The sequence below is a fragment of the Patagioenas fasciata genome, chromosome 15 (genome assembly GCF_037038585.1).
Source record: "Patagioenas fasciata isolate bPatFas1 chromosome 15, bPatFas1.hap1, whole genome shotgun sequence".
NCBI classification, from domain to species: Eukaryota; Metazoa; Chordata; class Aves; order Columbiformes; family Columbidae; genus Patagioenas; species Patagioenas fasciata.
Window position 1 is genome coordinate 16,157,334 of NC_092534.1, and position 20,510 is coordinate 16,177,843.

General features: G+C 45.2%; 2 protein-coding genes across 22 annotated transcripts in view; one reads left to right on the forward strand and one right to left on the reverse strand.

Moving 5' to 3' along the window:
• Positions 1 to 18,375, reverse strand: part of GPR146 (G protein-coupled receptor 146) — a 37,521-nt gene extending 19,146 nt beyond the window's left edge. Inside the window, exons 1-2 of one of the 4 annotated variants that reach the window (XM_071815008.1) lie at positions 17,539 to 18,375; positions 10,647 to 10,903 (exon numbers count right to left, since the gene is read on the reverse strand). The gene's annotated coding sequence lies outside the window, so the exon portion shown is untranslated. Of the gene's footprint in view, positions 1 to 290; positions 3,777 to 10,646; positions 10,904 to 12,965; positions 13,170 to 17,538 lie in introns of those variants that run through there. The other 3 variants (XM_071815009.1, XM_065851032.2, XM_065851036.2) reach the window with 3 other exon arrangements.
• CHLSN (cholesin) overlaps positions 1 to 20,510 on the forward strand; it is a 149,373-nt gene that overhangs the window by 58,202 nt on the left and 70,661 nt on the right. Inside the window, exon 1 of one of the 18 annotated variants that reach the window (XM_071815028.1) lies at positions 17,239 to 17,341. The exons of the other annotated variants lie outside the window; for them this stretch is intronic. The gene's annotated coding sequence lies outside the window, so the exon portion shown is untranslated. Of the gene's footprint in view, positions 1 to 17,238; positions 17,342 to 20,510 lie in introns of those variants that run through there. 18 annotated transcript variants of the gene reach the window in all.

The following is a 20,510-nucleotide window of genomic DNA, read 5'->3' on the forward strand; positions in this document are numbered from 1 at the left end:
AAAGCAAAGTCTTTGCCATGGCTGTAACCTGTTTAACAACCCAACCCAACCAAACCCAAGCTACAATCCCCTTGTTATTAAAACAGGACACAGCAGAAGAACCATCAGAAGTCACCCAGGAGGCTCCGCATGTTGACCCATCACTGCAGGTCAGGCTAATTCACCACTGTGTCCCACCAGGTTTTTGTCACTGCTCATTACATAAATGAAGATGCATTTACAAGCTCTAATTTTTTAGAAATAGTTTGCAATTAAGCTTGTAAACTTCATAATTTAATTGCATTCTTTACCTTCACTTTTTAAAATTGCTGGTGTGTAGTGGTACGTTGTAATTTTTCTTGTTTAGTTGTTAATAAATGCCCAGAGAGACTAAACGGAAAGTTTGAGGGCTGGGGTGGTTTCCTGGGTGTATTTTAGAGCTGTTGGTCAGTCGGTGAACCGCTTCTGCAGCCTGAAATACCCACAGCCCCTGCTCTGCAGTGTGTACAGGGTGCTGAGCTGGGCAGGTCGGGGTTCTGGTCAGATAACGTGCAGTGGATCCATCCTGGGGCGGCTGCAGTTGTTTCTAATTGTCAGACACGTCTTACGCAGTGGAAAAGCATTGAGGAAACTGCATGCAAATACAGCAGATGGGCTGACAGTGAAGATGCAATCTTGCCTGATGGATTCAGGCACCGCCCGAGGTTTCTCTTCCTCCTCCTATTTCCCCTCTTTCGAAGTAATGTAGGTTCTGAGTTTGGTGTAAAGCAGTTCAGCTATTGCTGATTTGCTGGTGTCTGAAGGCAACGCTATAGCCCAGGGACTCAGTTCCTTAGTGGTTACATGAGCTGCTGGAACAATTTGCATTTCACCGTGCATTCTTTTATTACCTCGATTGCTGAAAATTATTTATGCGCCGTGAGGTTTAGCCCATCCCATTCTATATTTTGTGCAATGTCCCAGCCTCATAGGCTGGTCTGATTTTGTGTATATTCCATTCCTCATGCCTCTCTAAGTCAGACCTGCAGAGCTCACAGCTCCAAGGGTCCTGTTGAGCCCATTGCACCATTGCTGGTTGAGCAGCTCCCCAGCTGCTTCAAACGTGGGCATTTTCTCAGTGTGACCATCTACAAGCTGCAGCTGGGATGTCTGCATTGCATTGCTGGTTATTTCTTTGCTACCCTGCTACTGGGACAGGTGGCAAAGAGAAGAGGGCGTCTTGGTGCCTGCGATTGGGAATCGGTGTGACTGGAGGTGAGGGCTCAGAAGGGAGGTGGAAGGAGGATGGAGAGCGCTGTGGTGCCTGTGAACCGGGAAGCTGGAGGTGGGCTGAGCGTGATGTTGTGATGAGAGGAAGGTTGATGGAGAGCGCTGTGGTGCTCGTGAACCGGGAAGCTGGAGGTGGGCTGAGCGTGATGTTGTGATGAGAGGAAGGATGATGGAGAGCGCTGTGGTGCTTGTGAACCGGGAAGCTGGAGGTGGGCTGAGCGTGATGTTGTGATGAGAGGAAGGATGATGGAGAGCGCTGTGGTGCTTGTGAACCGGGAAGCTGGAGGTGGGCTGAGCGTGATGTTGTGATGAGAGGAAGGATGATGGAGAGCACTGTGGTGCTCGTAAACTGGGAAGCTGGAGGTGGGCTGAGCGTGATGTTTTGATGAGAGGAAGGATGATGGAGAGCGCTGTGGTGCTCGTGAACCGGGAAGCTGGAGGTGGGCAGAGCGCGTTGTTGTGATGAAAGGAAGAACGGGGTTTTGCAAGCAGGAGGAAGCGGTGTGGTCAACGTTGCGACACCGCAGCTCTGCGGGCCCATCCGTCTGTTTGGGCACAAATACCTGCTCCCGAGCTGTGGGGAGGCAGGAAGGCTCAACACAAACCTTCAGACGTGTGGTCTTCAGGGTTTGCTGTTGCTCTTTGAAGCTTGGACTTGGTGTTTTAATATTTTGTTTGGAGCCTTAAGCATTTAGATTTCTAATTCTGCCCCTCTAGCAGAGTAAACACGCTTTCATTCCGTTTTCCAGACTTCCTTTGCTGTTGGTTTAATTTTGAGATGTGATATTCAGGTCGGAGGTAAGTGTCTCTTTGGGAGCGAAGGGAAAAAACAGCTGAGGATTTGAGCGAGCAAACTCGTTTCATCGTTTAGAAGCAACGGCTTATTTTCCAATATTGTGCAAGTCCTCAAGCCCAGGTCCTGCCAAGGGCACCGACTCCCGCAGCAGCGGCGCTTGGGAGAACCTGCTCAGGTTTTCTGGCGGTGCTTACAAGCCACTTAGGAAAAACCCAGGCATTTTGCTTGTAACGAGCGCTCCGGTTTGGAAAGCTCTGCTTGACACAAATTAGTGAAGAATTCCTTCTTGTGGTTATAAGTTATCCCTTTTCATTTCATCCAGAGTAGGCCCAGTTTCCTCGGTGTTTGATATCCAAGGACCTTAACATCAAATCTGTAATTAATGCAGCTGCATTTAGAGACCAAGACACTTGCAGTGTTGATAGCGCTCGTTCGCTGCGTTGCACAGTGGAACTCAGCGTGTTTTAAACGTTTTCCGCTTGTGCACATACAGATTTTCATAGTTGAACTAAGAATTGATAGCCTGCCGGGCCTCATATTCCAAGTCGGTTTGTTTCTAAAACTGCACACAGAACTTGAACTAGGTCATAAATTTCTGTAGATGAAATGGAGAGTGATTAGAATTTTAATATTAAGGAAGGAAATGGCCTTGGGTAGCGCGGTGCGGAGCAGAACAGCCCTTCTGTTGGGACACAAGGGTATTACTGTTTTCTTGAACTTTGCCTTCCAATCCAATTACCAGTTGTGCTTAGAAATCATAACCCTGATGCCTCCCGTTTGATAACATTGAATGTTATCCTTGTCCAAGCTTAAATCACTTCCAGTAGTAAAAATTATCTTGATTATAAAACTTCTAGATAATATACGCCTAAAATTGAATTATAGGCAGTAGTACATGGTATTTGTTGATAAACAGAGCAGAGCCATAATGGTATATCAAACTGGCCCAGGTCTGTCTCTCTTTAAATTAAAGGAAATCAAGAGGCTTTTCTTGCGCCGTGCCTTCCGTGTGATAATATGTTGTCTATTATACTCTTTGTGATAAGAACGAAGACAAAGCTTTCAGCATCAATGTTTTTGGGGTTATTTTTGAGGCAAGCAAAGTACCAGGAATCTACATTGTCGGCTTTAATTGTAAGCACTCGTGCGATAGCATCGCGCTGGTGGTGTGCAATGAGCGCCCAGGACGTCCAGCAGCTCCTTTAGCAGCGTGAGCCACCGCAGCTCGGTCCGTGTCCTCCGCATGGTTCCCCGGTCGGTGTTTGGCAGCCTTGGCCGCACACATCTTGTTGCACATTTCCAGCAGGATGTTATTACCGAAGTGCGGAGTCACATTCTGGTGTTATTACGTGAAAACCGATCCTGCTCCCTGGGTGTTTCAGGGTGTATTATTAGCGCAGTACAACTCATCGTTTTCTGGCGGGGGCACGGCGGGTGCAGCCTCGGTTGGATGCCGCGGGTGTATTTATAGGGTCGCGATGCCCAGATACGATGACTTAACTTGGCGGCTTGTCCTGCTGGTTTCTGTGGTTTCGTTTCATCGTCCAGAAGAAGTGACAACATCCTCAGCCCTGTTGCGTCCATCACCAGGACTCGTGGTGTCCACTTTTGGCAAGAAAAGAACCATGTGTATTTGTTGATTTGGCCCTTTGATGATGGAGCAGACTTTATTATCTATCTTTAAGAAGTTTTGTTTATGATTCTCACACCATTAAAATGGCACAGCCTGAAACGTATTTATCCCACTCAAGAGACTCAATGTGGTTTATGTACGGTCTGTTATGCAAGTCGCTTTAGTTTAGATTTCTCCCCTCTTCTTGTTTGATCACTCGTGCAGTGTGGTTGAAATGTTTGCCTTGCATTGGTTCCTTTTTGTGTTGCACTGGGTGCATCTGATTTTGCAGCTAAAAGTATTGAATGCTCAGTGTTCTTTTCGCATGTGTACATAACAACATTTCCATTTTCTTCTTTCAGACAGAACAAGGGAATTCCTAGAATCTAAGGCCTCATAAAGCAATAAAAATACAGTAATGCATTTTTATAATTTGGGGGATTTTGTACTGTAAGTCAGAGCAGAAAGAACAAACTACATCAGATTATACTGGAAATGAAAACATTAACATTATTACGTTATGTCATCCACATTGTAAGAACAGTACAGATAAGCTCTGGCTTTCTCACTGCTGTTTTTTCCTCTGTATTAACCCACCGGTATTTCAGTAACCAGGAATATGCGGCTTCGTAGTGACTCGGTGTAACAAATGCGGTGCTGAGAGGAAGAATTGTCTTTGGAGATTTTGGTTTTCCCTTCTTTCTTAAAGCAGAAACAGGTTAATGTTTCCCTTCCTTTCTGAAGGCCCAGGCCGTACAGTGTCCGATAAGCTGGCTCCCAGCGCAGAATTGCTCGTCAGAGATCCTCTGGGCAGAGCATCTGAATTCGGTTTCATTTGCTGCAGTTATTAGGCACAGCACAGCAAGTTTAGTTTAGTTTTAGTTTAGTTTTGGTGTCTGCGTTACGCATCACACTTCAGTAACACTCCTGGTAAAGGTTTCTGTAGTGATTCATGCTGAACGTGCAATGATTCTGGAGCTCTTTCTTTCTGGTCCCTTTGTTCAGGAAGCAAGGAGGAAACCATTTGAACTAGAGATGCTTTCGGATATAATAGGAACAAACAAAGAAGTTCAGACCTTGCTAGACAGCTTTATAGAACTGCAAGGGTGGATCTGACTGTGGTTTTTAATTACTCACGACTGTGAGTGATTTTAGGTCAGACATGTGAGTTGTGTAAGCATTCAAAACCGAATTATTAGGACAGGTTTTCCCTAGATGTATCTTCACTTCTTTCCTCTCCTCAATTCACTTCACTCAAAAGCCGAGAAGAAAGGAGCACTGGTGTTGAGTAGCGTGAGAGAGATCTTTGCCTTCAGTGGACAGGACTGGAGAGCCTAAGCCAGCGATCCCGTGAACATCTCACACCAACAGCTTCCCAAGTGATCCAGGCGTCGTACACAACGCTGGCATCAAACCACCCAGTGTGGTGATGCTCGGTGCTCCCAAAACCGAGCAGTGCTCTCCCAGTGAGAGACCCCGGGGAGCCCTGTGCTACGTGGTGTACCAGGAGCAGCGTTCCTGCTCCCAGCCCTGGGGAGCTTCCCACCCTCGGTGGAAGCTGTTGGGCATGGCCATGAACCAACCCATTGCAGAACCCACGCGTGTAGACCAGAGTGCCCCTACGAGCACTGAAATAAGATCTGCAGCTTTGTCAAAGGCGTCTGCACCTCAGCCTATGGAAGAACTGATGGAAGTGCAGCTCACGCCTGCACCCATCGTTTCTTCCTGCAGTTGATGCCATGTCCAACGCTGCTTCTGGAAAAGCCATCTTAGTTTTACCATAATCATAGAATCATTTCGATTGGAAGAGACCCTCAGGATCATCGAGTCCAACCATAACTCCAGCACTAAGCCATGTCCCTAAGAACCTCATCTAAACGCCTTTCAAACCCCTCCAGGGATGGTGGCTCCACCACTGCCCCGGGCAGCCTGTTCAATGCCCCACAGCCCTTTGGGGCTCCCCTTCTAATGACTCATTTCTGCACGATCACCACAAGCCAAATACTCTGTGACCAATTATCCCAAGAAGTTGTTAATTACTGTGGAGCCGCTGCAGTTTTTAAACGTGTCGCCTGGCCCAATACCATAAATCCGCTTACTGTGGAGCCCTTTGTGTGCTGGATTCTGTGTTAACGAAGGAGCTCAAGTGCCGCTGTGGCTTTTCCCCCGTGCTGCTGCCATCACGTGCAGATCAGCGTGTGAGATGGAGACCAGAAAGAGCAAAGGACCCTGCTAACCAAGCAAGTTTGGGATTTTATGGTCTAGTGTTTAAAACTCTGATTATCAGTCTGGAGAAAGAACCACAAAAATGCCACGGAACTTTCTCTCTTTGCGGTGGATTTTGTGGTTTCCTATTTGCAGCATTTGCTGCGTGTAAATTTTTGCACTTTGGCCAAAACAAGGCTGTTTTAATGGCTTTCTTTCCGAACGTGTTGAAAGCATATGTTGCTGTATTATTTATTGTACGGCGCTTAAATAACTTTGCATACTGACCATACGCTACAGCAGGATTCACTGTGGCATCTCCCACTGTAACTACAGCCCATGCCCTTTTGTAACTGTGTAGCTTGGTAAGGAAGAGCAACCATTTAAAAGCTTCTGGACAGAATTATGAAAATTATTGATACTTTAAATTGTTACAGGACCAGTAACATTGAGCCTAATTCGACTGAAATCCAAATACAAACCCTGTTCTAAAAAGTCAAAAAAGCTCTTATGAGGGGTGAAGGGTTTGGGAAGCTTTTGGAGATCTGTCTGCTCTTTTAGATGGGTTGTGTTTCTGACACCTCCCAATGCGGGATTTAAAGCAGTTTTTATTTACAAGGAAAGATCAACCGTTTGGCCGTAGATCTGCTCTCCGAATAGATAAAAATGCTTGAAAATCTTGACAGCTGCTTCTAAGAGGAACTGCATTAGAAAGCTGGTTTTCTGCTTTTATTTCTAGTAAATTTATAGGCTGAACAGTTTAGGCAGCGTTCCCGGTTAATGATTCATTTGCAAACAACAACTCTTTTTCAGTCTTTTGATCGTACTTCCAGTTTTAAACTGGAGATAAACCGTGAGATGTTTATGCTTTTCGCTTCTTTAGACTTAGTCTTTCTCAGCCTGTCTTATATTTTGCGCAGATTTTAATATGAGGGTTTCTACGGTCAAGTGTTTATTCCTTTCAGCTGAATGGTGCGGTGATACATTCCGCTGCTGGGAGGACAGGTGTTCAAAATTCAGCAGCCTGTGGTGTGTCCTTGTATTTTAATAAAGCTCCGGAATTACCTGAGCCGCAGGTTATTATTCCTTTTCTACTTTGGCCAAACCTGCTCCCTATGGCAGGGTCACCAAAGAGCTGGAGCTGAGCTGCACGATGGAGGGTGAGAAATGGAGCGTTACAGCCGAATTTGGGGAAAGTGTTTTTTGGTGTAATTTGGAAAAGGTGGAATCTCTGCTCTGAACTTCCCCCTGACACGAGGAGAAAGATCAGCAGCCCCGGGGAGACAACGTGGGGCCTGTGGAGAAACATCACGATGTGCTTGGAGAGCACAGGGAGAGTAGAGGCTGAGCCTTTCTGTTTAACAAAAGGACATCGTGATCCTTCCAGATCTTAGTTTTACAGCAGAAATCATCCTGAAAACCAGCTCATGCTTAGTTCAAGGGTAAAACTAGTACCTAAGTTAAAGGTAAAACTAGTACCTAAGTTAAAGGTAAAACTAGTACCTAAACTAGCTCTGCTTATTTAAATGGTTGATGAAGAGCGTTTCGCTGTATCAGTTCTGTTCTATTAAACCACTCCTATTCCTAAAGCATTTCCCATTCCTCGTGTCCCCACAACAATCATCTGGTAGCAAAGGGTCCCGTTCAAGACTACTTAAAACAACCTTCAAATCTGATGAGTTCAATCTAAGTTTTGTTTTGTGGTGACCAAAGGGGAAAAAGTCCTTTTAAATACATTTGTTCTCTTTCTAAATACATAACTAGCCAAATGCATTTCAAATATTTGTTCAACCGATCAAATATTGGTTTAGATTTAGAAAACAAATTAACCTGATGTTTGAAGAATTAGACATTTTGTACCCAAAGGCATTGCTGTGTCGTCGCCTCTGTACCAATGACCCCAAGTACTTTGGTCAAAGTAAAAGAACCTTCTGGTGAAAGTTAGTCAAGCGTTTTTGCTCTTTGGGTCATTCTTTCCCTTGTGCGCATTCACGTTAAAGCAGCGCAGTTGCGTGTTTAAATTCAAGTAGCTTCACTTGGGAAAGACTGCTGTACTAATTATATGGTGATACTAATACTTCCAGTGTTGTGGAAATGCGCATTCTGTATGCTGTCAAAACCTAGAAAGTGCCATATTGTAATTTTTTGAGTGTACTTGTTTGTTTCTGCAAGAAAAAGAGCTTTTTCGAAGGGTTGTTCTCAGGAGGGCGTTAGGCCCGTGTTGTTATGGCTCTACTGCAATGCTCACCCTCCGTGTGGAAGGAAAATGATTCTCTTAGCTCCTGATTGACTAATTCTTGCCTGACACGCTTTGAATAACAAAATTACGAAGTATAAAATACTTCCAGTCTAGGGTTAAATCACAGATTGGAAATCACACATTTAAAGGTACCACCTCCTCGTTTGCTTAACTCTGAGAAATAGTTGCTGCCTTCGGGGTGATGTTCCCAGACTCCGTGCTGTTCCAGTCACATGTGCTTGAGGGTTTTACGTCCTCCGCTTTCCCCATGTGTTTCCTTTTGCCCTTGATTCCCTTTCTTGCATTGCACTCTCCCTTTGGGGTGTTTCACGTGGTTTAGCAGCTCCGTCGGCCTTTTCTTGCTCCTTTGTTGCCCCACAGGCCCTGTCCGCGCTGCCCTCCTGTGCCCCTTCCAGATCCTCCCGCTCTCTGTGCTTTCAGTTCTCCTTCTCCCTCCTGCGTAGAAACACTGATTCTTCTCACTCCCTTCGGTTTCTTGTTCCCTTTTCCTTACACATTTCCCATTTCCCTCCTTTCTCTGGTTTTTGGCAGCCGCCGACTGAGCTCATTGGGAGTGTTGTCACTGCTCTTGATAATAGACCCGGACTCTTGGTGACTGAAACACCCTTGTGCTTCATGGGAGCAGCCGGAGCTCAGGCCCTCGGAAACCAAAATGATGTTTTCTGCCTTTTCTAGGCCTTTACTGTCATTTTGAAATTAAAGGGAAATAATTGAAAGCCTCAAACCGTGCACTGCATGACACTCCTGAAACGCAGCAAATACCAAAAGTTCGGTGGGAATCTGAGAGTTAACAAACTGAAGTTCGTCATCTCTATACTTAAAAGGGAGGATGTGCATAGCAACATTACATACTTATATTTATGTTGAGGAAGAGCGTCTTCAGCCAGAGGCTGCAGAAAATGGGACCCCACAAGCTGCACAGCCGCTTGCTGCCACCTTCCTATCTGTCACCTTCCTATCTATCACCTTCCTATCTGTCACCTTCCTATCTATCACCTTCCTATCTATCACCTTCCTATCTATCGGCTTCCTATCACCTTCCTATCAATCAATCAATCTATCACCTTCCAATCAATCAATCAATCGCCTTCCTGTCTATCGCCTTCCTGTCTATCGCCTTCCTGTCTATCGCCTTCCTGTCTATCACCTTCCTATCACCTCCTCGTCCTGCTGGCAGAAACATTCACAATGACTCAAATTAAGGAACTGATTTGGCTTTACAGTCGTCACCTTTTGGGGGGGATAGAGAGGTGATTTTAACCCAGATGAGTTTTACAAGGCTGTGCGAACACTTGTGCCAACCCAAAGAAGAGGTGGGAGAAAATGGACAGTGTGGCTATTGGTGGCAGTGCTAACTGGCGCAGAGTGAAATTGTTCCTGAAACTATTACCTGAGATTCTTTTATTCATAAGAAAAGCTTTCTTTAGAGCCTAAACAGGAGTATTTGGTTGTGTGATCTTTCTTTTTGGATGGCAAAATACGCTACATCTAATGTATAAGCATATTGTCTGTACTGCTGCAGTCACTGTGTGACTATATTTCTTCCAGTAAGTTAATAATTTCTATTATGTATAATGTGGATATTCTAGCGTAAGGTGGAAGAGGAAGAAATCAGAGCTCTGCGTAATGACATTAAGCTTTGAGACGTATAGACAGCTTAAACGGACTCACAGCTGCTTAACATATGCCCTCTGCTTGAACTCGGTTTATCACTTGGTATCTGACTTCTCTCAACATATAAAAAGTTGACGTGATTGATAGTTGGTTATACAATATTTGTCAGGCTGAACTGAATCATTATGTGTATAGATTCAAGAATATAGAAAAATAAGGCTGAAAGAACAACAACTAAAATCCTGACATTTTTTCCATTCATTAAGTGTACTTAAAGCAACTCTTTTTGTTTGCTGGAGTCAGTGCTTGCTGGTTTTTCTAAGGAGCAATTGTTGAGTGATTTACAGTACATCTCTGCTCTTTTGTTTGGATTTCATTTGCGAAACCATTTAGAGTTATAAAACTGTCAACTTAAGAACATTCTATATATTTTGCCAGTGAGGGCCTCATGTATGCAGAGTTAATATTTTTCTCTCCGTTTTATGTGCTGTTTGAATTCTCTGGTATATATCACTGTTCTTCCTTAGGCTGGTCATTAGAATAAGTCTCATGACCTTTTATAGAGCACCAGGAATCTTCAAAGTAATTATGGAGCTGGTATCAGATTAGTCACTAGATAAGTGAACGTATAGGATCTGCTAACCACAGTATCTCGCCTTTGGCCAAGCCTGGCCTAGCCGTGTAGTAACAGAAGACTGTGCTGACGCTTAAAGACACATGACATTGAGAAGACCTGTCTGCAACTAGAACTGAACCATACATCTAAATGTTAGAAAGCATGGACCAAACGGTTAATTACATGAATTACAGTAGTTAAAACACAGCATGGTACACGTCTGAACTCTCAGATTCCCTAAAATAGCTACCAGCTGGGAGCTGACAAATGTAATGCAAACTGTATCACCCACTACCTGGAGTGTTCCTTGCTGTGCTTCCCTGCTGTAGAATTCCTCTGCTGGCTGAGCTCAGCTGGACCTTGCATGGAAGTTGGACCCAGGTCTATTGTTGTTTCGCACGAGGGTCGTCTCTTGTGGCCCTTGTGCTGCTGCCGTGTGCAGAAAACTAGGGGACATTTATTTCAGGTTTTCTATTCCTATTGTTCATACGGTGTGGCAGATTTAAGATGTCAAGTACTTAACGAAGTTATATAAATGTCGATGTGACAAATCTGGAATGAGAGGGGAGCCGTATCACCTTTGGGACTGAACAGCATCACAGCAAACTCTGTAATGTTCACAGCATCCCAGAGTGCCAGGGGTTGGAGGGCCCTGGAAAGCTCACCCAGTGCAATCCCCCCATGGAGCAGGAACACCCAGCTGAGGTTCCACAGGAAGGGGTCCAGGCGGGTTTGAATGTCTGCAGAGAAGGAGACTCCACAACCTCCCTGGGCAGCCTGGGCCAGGCTCTGACACCCTCACCGTGAACAAGTTTCTTCTCAAATTTAAGTGGAACCTCCTGTGTTCCAGTTTGCTCCCATTGCCCCTTGTCCTGTCACTGGTTGTCACCCAGAAGAGCCTGGCTCCATCCTCCTGACACTGCCCCTTTCCATATTGATCCCCAGGAATGAGTCCCCCCTCAGTCTCCTCCAGCTCCAGAGCCCCAGCTCCCTCAGCCTTTCCTCACACGGCAGATGCTCCACTCCCTTCAGCATCTTGGTGGCCGCGCTGGACTCTCTCCAGCAGTTCCCTGTCCTTCTGGAGCTGAGGGGCCACAACTGGACACAATATTCCAGGTGTGGTCTCCCCAGGGCAGAGCAGAGGGGCAGGAGAACCTCTCTGACCTACTGACCACCCCCTTCTAACCCACCCCAGGTACCATTGGCCTTCCTGGCCACAAGGGCCCAGTGCTGGCTCATGCTCATCCTGCCTCTTTGATTTTTGATTTTTAAAACTATTATTATATTTTAATGTCTGAGGAGCATTTCTACCTTGTTGAAGAACTCTGTTGTGTATGTTTTACCAAGAAAAATGGGGTTTTAGGCTTTGTGGCCGTATTTGCTGAGCCGAGGTGATGGCTCTCAGCTACGGCAGCTGAGCGGGGCAGATACGGGTGTGCAAGAGCTGACGTGCAAAAATGTATACAAAACAGAATAGTTTGGGAATGTTTATCCAGTTGGAGTATTTAGGAGCTATAACTCGTTCATTTCATGTATGAAAAATGAAAACGTACCGCATGAAAGGAGAAAATTTCATTTTGTGATGTGTTGCTGGAGGGAACACGTGCCTGAAACTTAGAAATTCGTAAGCTGAGAAGTTCCACAATGGATTTCAATTGTTGTTACTTTGAGCAAGTAGCAAAGTTTGGCTTGAAACTGCCAACATGAACCACATTTCCTGTCATGAAAGTTGTCAAAGGTGTTTGATGGATCAGATCATTATCTGACATTGCCAGTTGTATCCCAAGTCTAATCACACCAAGATCTGGGTGTAGAGGTACAAAATACAAAAATAAAATAAAAGTAAACGTTTTCAAAGCCAGGAAGAGTATGAATCATGCTGCTGTTTATAGCTTGGAATTTATCGTGAATTTGCACCTCTTATTGTTACTGGATTCCTGGTTGATCGTGGGAGATAAGTCAGTGCTGCAAAACTGAATTGGAATTTTTGGGGCCAATTAATAGAAGCTTTTAAGGCTCAATGACGGATTTTATGAAAGGCAGAATTCATTCAGAGGATCTGAAGAACCTTGTGCAGGAAGGGTGATGCTTTTCTCTTTGCTATCGTGAAAGAAAAGCAGATGTTGAGTTCCTGGCCTCTCAACCTGTTCCCGGTTGGCCTTGGCTTCTCATTCCAGTGCCACGCTCTGGGCCTCCAGCGTGACGTGAGCTGCCGGTGTTCCATAGGAAAGCACTCGTTTCGAAAGAAAACCTCAACAAGAAATAGGAAAAATGAGAAATTCTCTTTGTCAAACTTGACTTTTTGTTCTTTTGGAGACTGCAATTTTATTTAAAACGTTTTAGGAGACGTCTTGACTTCTAATGGTATCTGCAGTGTCTCGTTATGGTAGAATCTTTAATTATGATTTTAGCTTGATTTCTGTTTTAAAGTATGTTGTATTGTTGGCAAGTAAAAAGAAATATGGCACTTTTCTGTTGCCGTTCACGCGAATTCTGACATCTTGGCCTTTTTTCCAGACTAGTTAAATTTTTGAAACAAATCAGCATTTCCCTTGAGGTGAATCTTCCCTTTTCTCCTATTCCTCTCCTTTTCCTTCTGCCGAGCAGAACCCACCTCACTCTCAGCGCCTTGCGATCCGTTCCCGCTCCAGCCGTTATCCCGTATGCGCTGTGGAAATGTCGACTCTTCTTCACCAATAATTCAGACTTTCACGTTTGCCGGTCTGCGTTTCTGGGCAGCATCTCCAGTGCTTTGTGCTGTGTGCACCAAAGGAGCCGTTTGCTGCTCCTACCCTAAAACTCCCCTTTCTTTTGATCCCTGCAAAAATACATGAGAACGGGACAGGTATGTGATGAACTTAACCCTGCTCCTATAGGGTGGGTCCATGCTCTCTTGTATTGAACATGTTATTCCATCTGTAATTATCCGCTCTACCTTATACTCAAATTCAATCCACATAAATGATATTATTTACCTTATAAATATGCACGTGCTGCTTATTTTTGAAATGGAGATTGATACAGTTTTATTTTAGCATAACTTGCTAGGTGCCATCATTCCAAAGTAAGCACAACACCCCCAACACCTTGTTTTGTGCCGCTATTACAATGATGTTTTTCAGAGCTGTCTGTTGGAATCCCAACAGGTTTTATGGAGCGTTTTTACTAAATAGTCGACAGGTTTTAATTTAGGGTCCTAAATCATAATTGTGTTTCAATTTGCTGCCCTGCCTCACGAAAGCACAACGAGGGCACACCTGACGCCATAAAAACCAGATGTCACTTCAGTGTGCCTGGGCTGTGTGACGAATTCAGAGAGCTGAAGGGTCACTCTCACAGGTCTGTAGTTACCAACAAGAACAGAAAGCATGCAAAGCGTTGCCAAATAAATTTGGGAATGGATTGCACTTTTAATTTCAGAGACTTCCCAAATACTGACAATATGGATGGAGTTTTCTTAAAAGAACTGTCAGGACACCGTTTCAGACTGACACTGTATTCAAATGCTTTCTTCCTACCAGTGGTGTTTAATGAGGCAACACTTCTTGCACTTGATTATTGTGGTTGGAAGAGCAGCCAGCGGCGCTGGGGGAGCTCGGTGGTGTAATTGTGCCAGCTCGTCGACCATTAATCCTTTATCTTTCTCCTTCACACGAAGCTTTGGAAAACAGGAGGTTTGGTGGGAGCTGGACTGTGTGTGACACACAGGCGGAACTTGATGGTTCTTGTTCCTTTGGTTCAGACCCTGCAGACAGGTGTTCAGGGGTCTGCTCGTGGAAGTTATTGTGTGTTGACAAGAACAACCATTTCTCAGGAAGCCCTTGTCACAGCCTCAGCCGTCCCTCCGCGGTTATCACAGGACATGAAGTCAAATGCACAAATCTGTAGCGTCCATCAGATCCATCCCTTATTTTGTGGTAAGACGTTTGTCTTGTTGTAACCATACTTAGGGTTCAATTCTCTGTCTCCCAAGTCTTACTGTAAAGCAAATAGAATGGCAAGACACACGTAGGGGGTTTTGACACTCTTATGGAATTGGATATGTTATTTGTTCTTTTAATCAAATGGAAGAACACGGAGTTTGAGGATATGTACCATGACTTTAATTCCTTGTAGCTGCACATCCTGCTGAACTCTGGAGCTGGTGCTGATGGCAACTTGTTGAGAAAGAGGAATGGCGTTGTTTTAAGCGGTTTTGGTAGCTTTTTTGTTTTTAACAGAAAAAACCAATATTCTTAAGTGAAACATAAGGATTCCTATTTGAATCAGAAAGAAAACCACCTATCCTGGGGATTGATAACCCTTCATTTTTAATGTAATAATTAGTCTTCTGTTTCACTGTTCTTCCCACAGATGGGGCAAAATGTGCCTTCTCCAATTGTGTGCTTCATTGTGTCCCATTTGTGAGCCAGAATAGGTGCATTACAGAGAAGCTGTCAGTTGGAGGCAGAACAAACTGAAGAGATCAGCTGGATGAATTCAGCACTGTGAGCGTGAACCGCGCTGTGAATTAGGAAGGAGATACCTTGGAGCTTTACAGAATGGCAGCTCATGTTCATTTGAAAGGGATGGCAACACTTTTCCACCCGTGCGGACGGGAGGATTGTGTTTCACCCCAGGGGACTGTCCAGGTGTTTAGCAGCCCCTGATATTTGCCCTTTTATTGTTGAATTTGAGTATTTTTGGAGCAGCCATTCGACTTGTTTTGTAGAATCCCAGATCTTTCCCTTTGGAACAATTTAGATAGGTGAGCTTAAAACAAAATGTTTGTCCTTCCACCTTTGAAAATGTTTTATCTACTTCACTGACTGTTATGAAACTGTGTATACTACTTTCTGAAAGTTCTTTTACCAACATATATTGCTGTAAGGACAATTGGCGTGAACTATTAGGACCCTTGACCGCAATGAGGATGCCCATTTGTTGTTGAGGACCAAGTACACCTGATGATATGAGACCATCAAGAGTAGCAGAAATGTGGGAAGTAGGTTCTCATAGATCCTCTTTTTGTATCCAACTCAGCAAAGCAACACAGGATTCTTCCCAATCTCCATCCTCTAAAGGAAGGGTCGCTCTTCAGGGAATCTGCTTTAGTACCATTGGCACGATAGGAAAACTTGGACAAGTCTTGGCTTGCGGGATGCCTGCTAGAATATCTGTATTTGGGCAAAACACCCTCTGAATAAGAAAACACATGATACTTTTTTCCCTATGTTGTGCGTTTGAAAAAGAACACGTTCCATTAACAGTAAATGCTGTGGAAACTCATACTGCTCAGCTTCTGAAAAATGCGTCCCCATGAACTAAAATACCCTGTGCTCTTCTTTGAAGATCATATTTATGTTTTCTGCTGCAAGAGTAATGGGGAGGAATATCATCGGAGCTTGAGGAGGTCGGTACGAGTGATGTGCAGTGTCTAAGTCTCACCTAAGCTTTCCTCATTTGAAATTTTAAGTGAGGACTGCCATGACTTCCTCTGCATAAGGATGAATTTAGTTCCAAGAGCACCGCAAAACACCCATTGGTTGGTGTGGGAGTGATTGCTGTGATTCCTGAGCTGTGAAGGTGTTGTTATTCCTGCAAAGGATCAGTGCAGGGGGAGGCAAATCGTGGAACAGGCTTTGAAAACTGGAAAGGGAGGTGAATCTGGGGCTGTGGATATGCCCAAAACTCACAGGGACCATCTTCCATCATGAATCACAACTTGGCTTTTTTAATTGTAAATTATTGCTCTTCAATTACATCTTCAGCTGTAATTTTGCAGCTATTCTATATAAAGGGCTCAAAACTGGCCTGATAGAATCAGTGTAAAAACTTGCTACTCTTTAAATATAGCCTCAGCTATTTTCATAGCTTGATCAGGACAGTTCATGCTTGAAAAATGCTTAAGCTTACGCTCAAAATTAGCAGACCCTTGCTTTAGGCCATGGAGGCATTCTTCAGGTCATTCTGTAAGCGTGCGGATCATTTCCGTGTGATGTGAAGCTAATAAAATCCCCCTTAAAAGCGGTTGCCTTTTCCAAAGACAGAGCAACGTTTGCACCTGCAGAAACACAAACGCGCTTTCTGCCCCAGGTTCTCGCGTTGCGTCTGGTGGCACTGGAACGGAGGAGACGCTGGGACGTCAGTGCCACCCGGGTCGTCCGGGCTGGGTTTGTACCGCATGGGTTGGGATAACGAGGTGCCAGAACATCCCCTTGCGGGGTCCTGAGTGCAAGGGGAGGCATCCGGCCCCCAGCTCGCTCTGCCACGGAGCGTTTGCTGCTGTCAGCATCTCGTGGTGACCAGCACAGAGCATGGTTGCCGTCGCTCCATAGGCACCTATTTATTATCTGTCCCCGGGAATTCCTGCCATTGCTGGGAGGGAGATGTCGCTCTCCTCATTTGTGCTTGCCTTGCGAAAGACAGGCTTTGATTTCACCTCCCTGAGGTCTAGAGAAAGCATCTGAACTTGGCCAAAACCTGAGAAGGATGTTGTGATCTACAGCTGTGATCTGAGCCTTTCCCATTTTAATATCTATATAAAAACTGCGCGCATTAGCGTAACGGCAGAATGCACACGTGCTGCACAAACCTGTGTCCGTCATTCCTAAACAACATGCCAGAAATCCCCCTTGGCGGTGTCAACGAGTCAGTGCAAAGCTGTTTTCGACAAAACAATCAGAGTAGTCCCCATGCATGCAAGTTGCTGTAATTCCTGGTACAGATCAGCACATGGAACTCGGTGCAAGTATGTACTGTATGTGGCTGCTATGGTGATTAAAATACATAAATAAAATAGATAAATGTGGACCGTATTAGAAATTCATTACTGGCAGTGTCTCAGATCACAGTCGGCTCCAGCGCTCAGCGTCACTCGCCCTTCCTTGCTCCGACGGGCCCTCTGCAGTTACGCAATGGCCCCGTCCTACCTTGTCAAACAGCAAATCCGACGCAAATCCAAACAGCAAATCCAACGCAAATTCAAACAGCAAATTCAGCGCAAACACGGTGAGCAAAGCGCTCTGTGCATGTTTTAGAGTTCAGGGGAGATTAGTGGCCTGACACCTCAGATGAGACAAACTTAGTGCTCGCTTGGCTGAGGTTAACGAGGGAGGACATGGGGCGATCTGTAGAGACTGAAAGAGAAGGGTCTGGCTTTGATTTCGGACGCGGTGCAGAGAATCATTAAAGCGTGTTCAGCTTACCTGGGCCGGCGTGTCGCTCACGCGTTCCCTGCCGTTCCAGCCGCTCGCGGTGCGGTTGGTGCCGGTCTCAGTCCTTCCCCGGCGGGGTGGGCATCCCAGCCTGCACGCCAGCTCTGCCTCAATCCGATCCCCGCTCTTCTTCCCCCTCTCACCTTTTAGCATTCTCCACCCATAAAATCCATCCCTTGCCCGAAATGCCGAGCGATGCACTTGTCCGATGAAGTGGTTTTTATTTCCAGGCGGGATTCAAATTCCAAACAAGCCTTTCATTTCCTTCGCGCCGGGGGCAGAGCGAAGGCAGCGGAGGAAAGCGCCGGCTGCCTTTAAATCCCCACCAGCGTCTTCCCCGCGCTGGAAGCAAAGCAGCTTGTCATGGTGATCTTCGGAGTTTAACTTTAGCGGGGGGAGGGAGAAAGTGCAAAGCAAACTGAATGCTGGAGTGGAGATTTCTCTCTTCCCCCAGTGGGCCCCTTGCCGACTGTTTTTATTGATTTCAATCACTGGAGGCGAGCTGGCTCCCAGAAGAAACACTGTGTAATGTGTTCTTTCCTGGCTTTCATTAAAGAAACTCAATGCAGTGCGGTCACGCTGCCGAGCTCGCCTGGCAACCTGCCTACACCCTGTGGTACCGCGCTCGTTGGAGGAGATCGAGCTCGTGCTTTGGGCTGGCTTGATTTATTTAGTAGCTTCTTCTTTTTTTTTTGAAATATATTTGTTTAAATTTGCCAGCAAGGATTTCAGAACAGCCCGTGCTCCGCTCCCACCGCCTCATTAAGCTTTGGGGAGGAATTGTCAGCAGCCCTAAAGGGGACGGCTTTGGTGGCGATGAAAAGGGCGAGTACCGAGTACCGAGTACCGCGCCGGGCCCGTGCTCCTGCTATTCACATTCCTATGTGCGCTTTTGGGGAGGGGTTAAAGGGCCGTGTGGGAGCCACAGGGATGTGGAGACAAATGGTTTCCAAGGGGTTTCCTTTCTCTTGATTTATTTATTTTTTATTTTTAAATCCATCTTCTCCCGATTGGTTAATGTGGTTTAATTAAGGGTAGGAGAGTAAGCAAAGTCCTTCAACAAATATGTGGAAATTCCTGGCAGCGCTGGAGTTGCAAACGAGGCGAAGCTGCATTCCCCGAGCCCGCACTGTGGTGGGGGCTCAAGTATTTCTGTTGTATTCAGGGCTGTGATACTGGTGGAGAAAAATGAGACATAAAATATGGTACTAATTTGTGCCTTAGAACTTAACCTGCTTCAGTGTGTATTTCATAGGAGCAAACAATCTATAAAGTGGGATTCAACGAGCTAGGTTCTGTAAATCCCGTTGTCCTGCGTGCTTATAAATGCTTTCATTTGATGTAGGAAATTGTTCAATTTCTTCTCATTCAGCAGTTCCTAATGATAACGCTTTATGTGCTCTTCAGAATTGGGTATAAATCTGTGAGATCATGTAGTTGTAAATAAACCTGGTTTCAGGTGGGTGAAGGTGCCTCTATTCTAAATTACAGCTGCAAATTTGGGGTTCTACCCAGTCCCTTGTGCTTGGAGACACTATCGCTGTGTGCATAAGGGCACCTTAAAGAAATGGTAAACATTTCCTCCATCACTAGGAATCCTTTCCTGGATCAGAAGATAAAAAGCCTGTTCTCATTTAAATTTGGCTTCCTGCAGAACTTGTTTGAGGCTTTTCTACCTGGGTTGCATCCACAGACAACTCTCCAAATGGAGCTGATGTCAGTTGCTTGCAGTGGTTTTGCTGTGAGGAGCTGGGGTGCTAAAACCACCCTCCCATTTATGAAAACTTTGTGTTGTTTCTTTGAGCAATATAATTTAAAAATCGAGCACACACCTCCTCTGTAAGTCCTACAGGCGTGATGTAGGGAGCTGCACTTCTGCAGTGTTACTTTTCGGTCGAAATTTGCTTTCTGCATGGTAAGGACGTCTCATATGCCATCTCTGGTCATACTTCTTCTTTTTACAAGGTGCAAAATGACAGAACATAGTTACTTAAATTCAATATGGCTGTGAAATATTGTATGGACATTCTATAGCTGTAGCGCAGTTCTTTGGCAAGGGTCAAATAGTAAACAATTTGTTGATCTTCCCTGTATGAACCTCGCATCTAAGGATTTGCCAGCCTTTCTTCTTCGTAGATTTTGTAGTGTATAGATTCCACTTCTTGTTTCTGAGCAGGCAAACAGCCAGTTATGTATCTGGGTTCATATATATTGTGTAAGACAGCACGTTTTACATGCTGGTGTCATGCACAGGGCATTTTTGGGGCAAAAGGCCACCTGTAGGCAGAAGCCTTTACATGGCGGGTCGGCAGCTCTCGGTCAGCGAACAAAGCCCCTTTTGACATTTCCTTGTTTTAAAAGTTATGAAATAACACGAGTTTGGTGAACAAACAGGGGGATACGGTGTTCCTACTATGAAACGAGTCGTGTTGTCCGTTTCCCCATCTTCTTTGAAGTTCAGAAATTTGACAGCCTCTTTTCATGTCTGTCGCTGTTAGTCAAGTTGTAATTGATTCCTCTGGATTTCTGGCGCTGCTTGCGTTGTTGTACAGGAAAGGATAAAATTGGCTTTTGGAGGAGCTGGATTCTCTGGTACTAATAAATAGTGAAACTGGTGGTGTGGCTCGGTCTGTGGTTACTGCTGTAGGTTTGGCAGCAAAGCCAAAGCCCCGAACAGGCAGAAAGTTCAGACCTACCCAGGCAAACCCCAGAGGCACATTTGTAATAAACCAGTATTCGTTTCATTGTGGCAGCTCTTCAGAGTTTCAGACCCTGTCAATCTGATCCTGACGGACAACCGGGGATGCAGATGTAGGAGCTGTGGGAACGGTGAGGGCGAGGAGGGGGAACAGAAGTCTACAAGGTTTCTTAAGTTCTTCTGTGTACTTATAAAGCTGGAAACAAGTTAAGAATTCTGCTCTGCTGGAACACAATTAGTGCGCTGTTAATAACGTCTTGGTACA